The sequence below is a fragment of the Coenobita brevimanus genome, chromosome 70 (assembly GCF_032717465.1).
Source record: "Coenobita brevimanus isolate Jiangsu-jjx chromosome 70, ASM3271746v2, whole genome shotgun sequence".
NCBI classification, from domain to species: domain Eukaryota; kingdom Metazoa; phylum Arthropoda; class Malacostraca; order Decapoda; family Coenobitidae; genus Coenobita; species Coenobita brevimanus.
Window position 1 is genome coordinate 2,959,906 of NC_137023.1, and position 7,878 is coordinate 2,967,783.

Consider the following 7,878-nt stretch of genomic DNA (forward strand, 5'->3'; position numbering starts at 1 on the left):
CTTTTCTCTGTCTCACACTGTAGAAAACTTATTAACCTCTGAAAACCATCGCGGTCGGGCTGTGTCGTGTCGGGCCAGGCCGGGTCGTGTCGGGCAGCTCATTTCTCATCTGAACGTAATCATCGCTTCGCTACGCTTCCTCGCTTCGCTTGCTGCGCTCGCTCGTTCGTAAAAATATTGTCTACAGTAGTGCACCAACTTTCGCTACAGCAAGATTCGCGGAATCCACTTTCGCGGCATGCACCAAATATTCCCTAACTTCCACTTTCGCTTGAAAAAAATCGATTTTCGCGCACAAATTTTGGGTTTGGGACAATATTTTGAACTTTGAATTTCCTGCACCGCCCGCCCGCAACCCACCGCCATCTTGAATGACGTCATGTCAACACTCTGTCCACCCATTCCCGCCATTGTGTACGAGCGTGCTAGCTCCATTGTGTTGGATTCTCACGGTTCAATGGCCTCTACTATACCTGGTAGTGTGGGGAAAGGGCCTGGTGGTGTGGGGGGAGAGCCTGGTGGTGTGGGGGGAGGGCCGGGAGGCAGTGGTGGTGATAAAAAGTGGCCGGGACATTCAAAGTCGGTGCTATTCCTACTGACAATGCCATAGAGGAGCTTAACCTGGATGAAGATTTCGATGGATTTGTTCAAGAGAACCTAGCACAAAGGGAAATTCAGCACAGAGTGGAAGTGTTGCATCAAGTTGCATCTGAGGAGTCAGAGAGAGAGAGTGGTAGCGAGGCAGCAAGAGGTGGCGCCAATACGTCTGGCGTGGCTAAATAAGCCCGCCACGCGCCTCGGATACTTACCCCCAACATCCATTAAACACCTCAACCTGGTCTCTGTGGTATGTTTCTCCTCATATAATGTGTACTGTACAGTTTTTATTGTTTGTATCTCACAATGCAATGTACAATAGTGATTTGATGTACTGTATTGCAAGTGAAAATGAAAATCTGATGTTACTTTAGGATAACCGGGAACCAATTAGCCTTTTTGCCATAAAGACAATGCCCCAACTTTCGCTAATTCCACTTTCGCGCATTATTTTTGGACCCAATTAGGCGCGAAAATTGGTTCCCCACTGTACTTTTAACGTAATCATTTACCAGATTTTTATCCTCTTTGATACTGTTTTATAACAGTTCAGAAATCAGAACTGACCTAGATTTACTCTGCCTATTTTGGGATGTATAATTCATTGATGACTACGACCTAGTAATTAATGTAAATCCACTTTTGCTTCCAGTATTGCTTAAGTACTAAAACCTTATTAGCATACATGAACTTATACAGGTTTTTATATACATGAATGATTGTTACGTTACCCGTAACTAAATGGTCCCCCCCCCTTACACCCATCGTACCTCTTATAGGCTACTAACTATCTATCTATTGCCAAACGCCATAATCCCGTAAATGGTGGCCATATGACTTTGAGTTATATATTTGTTTTACGGGGAGAGGCCCTAACCCTCCAGCAACCCACTTGTTGACACGTAGGGAGCACGTATGGTTTGGTTATATGGTTACCACCCAGCGTTGTAAACGGTTTCTTGACTTACAGGAAACCATTTGGCTTGTCACTCATTGTAAAGCCACCTGTAAAGAAAAGCAATAGGAAGTGACAGGAAAGATGGGAGAAACAGGAAGAAAGGAGGCCTCTTATTATTATTATTATAATTTTAAAGGAATTACTCGTAAATTTGTGTACAGTTTTTGGTATTCGATCTCACCGTGAATATTTGTATGTAACTTCTTTAAAGTATAAGCTCTTTTTACATACATACATACATCATCTAATCCTGTGTTGCCCCATGTGAAGAGTAGGACCCCGGGGCAAGGCAAGTTGGCCCTGATATTTAAGATAAAAGTGACAAGCTTCACACATCCCTGATTGGCATTACGTGAGCAATAAGCCCCAACCATCCCTTGGATATAAACTTACACAGGCTCACTCCGGTTGGAGCGCCTTAATAACTCACTAAACTATTATTAAATCTATAAATTTTGGATTTTAGTCTGATGATGACTAAGGTGATAGTTGAACCGCTGCAGTGAATAAGATGAAATACTTCGTACCTTGTTTGCTACCCAGCAAAGTCTTAAATATTAATAAATATATAAATAAATAAATGATATATATATATATATATATATATATATATATATATATATATATATATATATATATATATATATATATACAGAGAGAGAGAGAGAGAGAGAGAGAGAGAGAGAGAGAGGAGGTGATTCCCAGAGCAATGTTACAGTGAATGGAGAGAGACTGGAACTGGTGAGGGAGTTCAAATACATGGGTGCAGTAATAGAAAAAAGAGGACAATGTGCAAAAGAAGTGGAAAGTAGAGTGACACAAGGAGGGAAAGTAGTTGGTGCAATGAAGGCCTTGATAAGAAAAGAGGCTTGAATGTTGCAGCTCCACGAGGCTTATCTGAAGGCGTGTTAGTACCAACTTTAACTTAAGGACGTGAGACTATGGTGTGGCATGAAAATGAAAAGTCAAGAGTAAGAGCAGTGGAAATGGAACTGCTGAGGAATGTATGTGGAGTACAAAGGGTGGATAGAATATGAAATAATCTGATTCGTGAAAGATATGGAGTGAGGAAGTCTGTGAACACCAGAATCGAAGAGAGTGTACAGAGATGGTATGGTCATGTGGAGAGAATGGATAACAGTAGAGTGGTGGAATAGGTATATCTGAGTGAATTTGAAGGAGAGAGGAGGCGAGGTAGGCCAAGGAGCAAATGAAGAGATATGGTGGATGAGTTTGTGAGGAAGAGAGGTTCGGAAGTCGGTGAGGCTGGGGAACTGACGAGAGATTGAGCTGGCTGGATGAATGTTTTGAGAAGTGCATGATCAGGGATTTGGCACCCATTTTTAACGTGATAGCGTCCAGATCGACTCTATCGGATACGTTTAGGTGAAGCTAAAGAACGTGGTGTAAGTTTTGGGCGTATCCGACAAAGTCAGGCTTCCGGGGGCTTGATTGATGAGTGAATGGTAGCGTGGCCCATTGGACTGGGCAAATTTGGGCTGTCTGGACATTGCTACTCCTTACCTTGCCCTAGGGTGGGAAAGGAGGTCAGGATGATATATATATATATATATATATATATATATATATATATATATATATATATATATATATATATATATATATATATATATATATATATATATATATATTGTTACGGAACAGAGAAAACTGTCCCGCAAAGTTCCAGGTTCAAAACAAAAGAGTTAGGTAAAATTACAAGTTAAAGTTTAATGCACAAACTAACGACTAAACATTCAGGACTCATAAGGATAATGTAATGGCAAAAAAACAGGTTAAATATATGGTTAACTGCAATAGCCTCTATTAACACGAAATTAGCAAGAGTAAATTTATCTAAGTCAGCCCTGATAAAATGAGAATATCAGATAATACTCAGTGAATACAAGATATATTATTACAGATACAAAATATTATTAATAATGGCTGACACTTAAAACTCATGAATCACAAAAACCTCACCAGGCCCACGAATCAACACCTTATGCTATACAGTACAAGAAAAATGTAATAACACATACTCAAATTACACAGCTGCTAGATGGTTGGAGACTTCCTGAGCACTCACAAAAATAACAACTGTACAGGGGAGGACAGAGATGTGAGCAAAATGAGGAGTAGATTTAAGTGGCAATTAATGCAGAGACTGAGCTCATTATATACGGGCCGGCAGAGCTTGATACAACTTGTAAGAAGGACGCGCAAATGAAGCCAGAGGGGACAAAGAGTTGACATTCCTGCTCTGAACAACAGAAAGAACGACTTACTCTACTATAAGGGAGGAGGGGGGAAGTGAGGTAGAACACGCTCGTGATCAAACATGCAGCATACTGTACGTTAGAATTACACAAAGGATGATGAAATCATAGGCTATGTAACACCTCCCCACAAAGAAAAAGAAATTTACAAAGGAAATTTCTTATTACTCTAAAACAATCTGTCTAAAGTCTAGATAAGCAATCTGCAATAACATTTTCTTTCCCCTTGACATGTTGTATGTCTAATGAATACTCCTGAAGAAGTAGACTCCATCTTGTCAATCTCTGATTTTTATCTTTAAACTTACTAGGGAATTTCAGTGGGTTATGATCGGTATAAATGACTATGGGGTCAAAACCAGAACACAAATAAAATGAAAAATGCTGTAAACCCAAAATCAAGGCCAAAAGCTCTTTCTCAATAGTTGAGTAGTTCTTTTGAGGTGGAGTGAACTTCTTACTGTAAAAAGATACAGGATGTTCAGTACCTTGATCATCCTCTTGCAGCAAAACAGCCCCAGCTCCTGTTTCACTTGCGTCAACAGCCATCTTAAAAGGCTTAGCAAAATTTGGAGTAGCGAGCACTGGCTGACTTAATAGGATAGCTTTAAGTTTGGTGAAAGAGGATTCACAGTCATTGGTCCAGACAAATTTAACTCCCTTTTTCAGTAGGTCTGTAAGTGGTGATACAAGAATTGAAAAGTTAAGAACAAATCTCCTGTAATAACCTACCATTCCCAAAAATCTTTGTAGCTCTTTCCTACTTTTAGGTCTGGGAAGATCACTTATAACCTGAACCTTAGCTCCTGGTGGTGCAACATGTCCATCACCAATTACGTACCCAAGGTACTGACCTTTAGCTTGACCAAACTCACACTTTGATAAATTAGCTACAAGATTAGCCTGAACCAAACGCTCAAGAAATTTACTGACATGGCATACAGTAGGTGATCTTTCCAGTTGTCACTGAAGATTAATACATCATCAATATAAACAACACACCCTGCCAAACCCTCTGTTACAACATTCATGAGCTTCTGAAATGTGGCTGGTGCATTCTTCATACCATATGGCATTACAGAACATGCAAAAGTCTTTCCTAGTGTTACAAAACATGAGATCTCCCTAGCACGTTCAGTCATAGGTACTTGCCAGTATCCCTTTAACAAATCAAACTTACTTATGTACCTAGCCTTTCCGATCTTGTCTATGCAATCTTCCACACGAGGGAGAGGGTAAGTGTCTGTTTTGGTTATCTGATTAACACATCTGTAGTCGATGCAAAGCCGCTGTGACCCACCTAACTTAGGGACTAGAGTGACAGGAGAACTCCACTCGCTCTGACAGGGCTCAATCATCTTGTGGTCCAACAGGTAGCCAAGCTCCTTCTCGATGAGAGGAACTTTCACTGGGTTCACACTGTAAGGAGGCAATTTAATTGGATTTGCGTCTCCAACATCGACATCATGCATCAACACAGTGGTTCTTCCTGGAGTGGCACGGAACACTTGCAGGTACTCCTGCAGTAATGCCGAAAACTCCTGCCTTTCCTCGGGAGGTAGATGAGAAAGCTTAGTCTGGAGATCATTCATGATATCAGGATTCTTCCCCAAACTATCACTCAGGCTCATGCTGCATGGGAGAACTTCACTTGCAGACTCGGGTGGAACAGCTACAGTGTAGACTGGGTTATTTTCGTCCCGCCTGTGATATAACTTTAGCATGTTGATGTGACAAGGTTGCTTGTTCTTTCTACGATCTGGTGTGGCGATGACATAGTTGACATCAATGAGTTTCTTCTCCACGAAATAAGGATCACTAAACTTGGCTTGAAGAGGTTGCCCATGCACTGGTAGCAGAATCAAAACCTGATCTCCTGGCTGAAAGTGGCGTAACCTGGACTTCTTATCATACCAAGTCTTCATCTTCTCCTGAGCAGCTCCTAAATTCTCTCTCGCCAGCTGTAAAGCAGTGGACAGCCGTTCTTTGAACTTCATCATATACTCCAGCAGGTTGACGTCATCTTCCTCCGACAGCCAGCATTCCTTGAGTAACTTAAGGGGTCATCTTACTTCATGGCCAAACAGTAGTTCAAAAGGTGAGAAGCCCAGTGATTCATTTGGAGATTCTCTTGCGGCAAATACAACGAATGGAAGACCTTTATCCCAGTCTTTCTGATGTTCCAAACAATATTTCTTAAGCATCGATTTGAGTGTTTGATGATATCTCTCCAATGCTCCTTGGGTCTGGGGATGGTAAGCTGAAGACGTGATCTGGGTGATGCCCAACTCTTTCAGAGACTGCTTGAAAACATTTGACATGAAATTACTTCCCCGGTCTGACTGTACCTCCTTGGGTAGACCAAACTTGGTGAAGAACCCTACCATTTCCTTAACCACGTTCTTTGCTGAGATATTTCTAAGTGGAATGGCTTCAGGATAACGAGTAGCCATATCAATCAGGGTCAACACATAAGAAAATCCTGAAGAAGTCTTAGGAAGAGGGCCCACAATATCCACCAACACACGGGTGAATGGCGCCTCAAAAGGAGGAATGGGAACTAGAGGTGCAACTTTTTCGGTCTGATTACACTTCCCCACAACTTGACAGGTGTGACAAGTCTTACAATACCAGGAAACATCCCTGAAGATACCTGGCCAAAATGCGTGCCACAGTCTTCCTCACTCCAAGGTGTCCTGCCAAACTGGAATCATGAGCCACTCTAATGATGTCCTTCCTACAAACACGAGGGATGACAACTTGATGTACAACCTCCCATTCACAGTTGGCTGATGCTGTTGGGGGTCTCCACTTTCTCATAAGTACTCCTGACTTTATATAATAACAAGTAGAAGCACCGGCTGACTCTTCCTCACTGCAAGCAGAGTTAGCTAGACCTTTCAACTCAGGGTCAGCAACTTGCAACTCAACCAACTCTTGACGAGACAAATTATCAACACTACGCGGTACTGCCTCATCTGGTGAGTGGTCCAAATTAGCAAGAAAAATGTCAGCTAGGATAACATCATCATCATCATTATCCTCTAAATCACCAGTAACTTTAGACTTAGCCCTAGTGACAGCACATGCAGAGAACACATCAGGGACATCACAATCCTGGGTCGCAGCCACTGGCTCACTAGACAACTGAGGAGCTGGACACACTTGACTTCCACCAATATCATTTCCAAGTAAGAAAGTTACACCTGACATTGGGAGTGTCTCAACCAACCCAACCATAACGGAACCATTAACAAAACCAGACTCTAAATTCACTCTGCACAGAGGGACAGAGAAGTAATTATTCCTTACACCTTGTAAGATTACAGTTTCATCAGAGGAATTAACATTAGAGCCTAGAACACTGGTCAGCATAAGGGATTGGCAGGCACCTGTATCACGATATATTTTAACTGATTTCCTGTCATTACTGTCCAGAGGACTGACAAAACCATCAGACAGGAAATTAGCACATGAACTCTTGAGAGTGTCACCCACGTTACTGCTCAAAAGAGGAGCTTCATCATAAGAATTTAATTTACCCCTCAAAGCAGGTTCAGTTAACTCAGTTAAAGAATTCTGGGAACTCTCAAGGGTGGACACTAGACCAATTGACTGAATATTTAAAGACTCCTTTTTGTTCACATCACGCTGTCTCCTGAAACATTTCTCCGTAGTATGACCAAGCTTACTACAATAAGTACATTTACTTTTCTGAAATCTAGAGGTGAAGCTGGTATTTACTTCCTGAGAAACATCATCTTTATTCTCTTTCCTGTTACCTGTACTTTGAGTAGACATAATGTACTTACTCTCAGCTTTCCTCTTTTCTCTTGAATATCTCTTGTGAGTAAGAACATATTCATCAGCTAAAACTGCAGCATCAGTCAAATTATCTATTCTTCTCTCATCAAGATATAGGCTTACATCATTATTAATACACCTTTTGAAGTCCTCCAGCAAAATCATCTGCTTAAATTTACCAAAATCAGAATCCACATTCTTAGAATTTAACCACTGCTCTAACAGATCTTTGATTTTTGC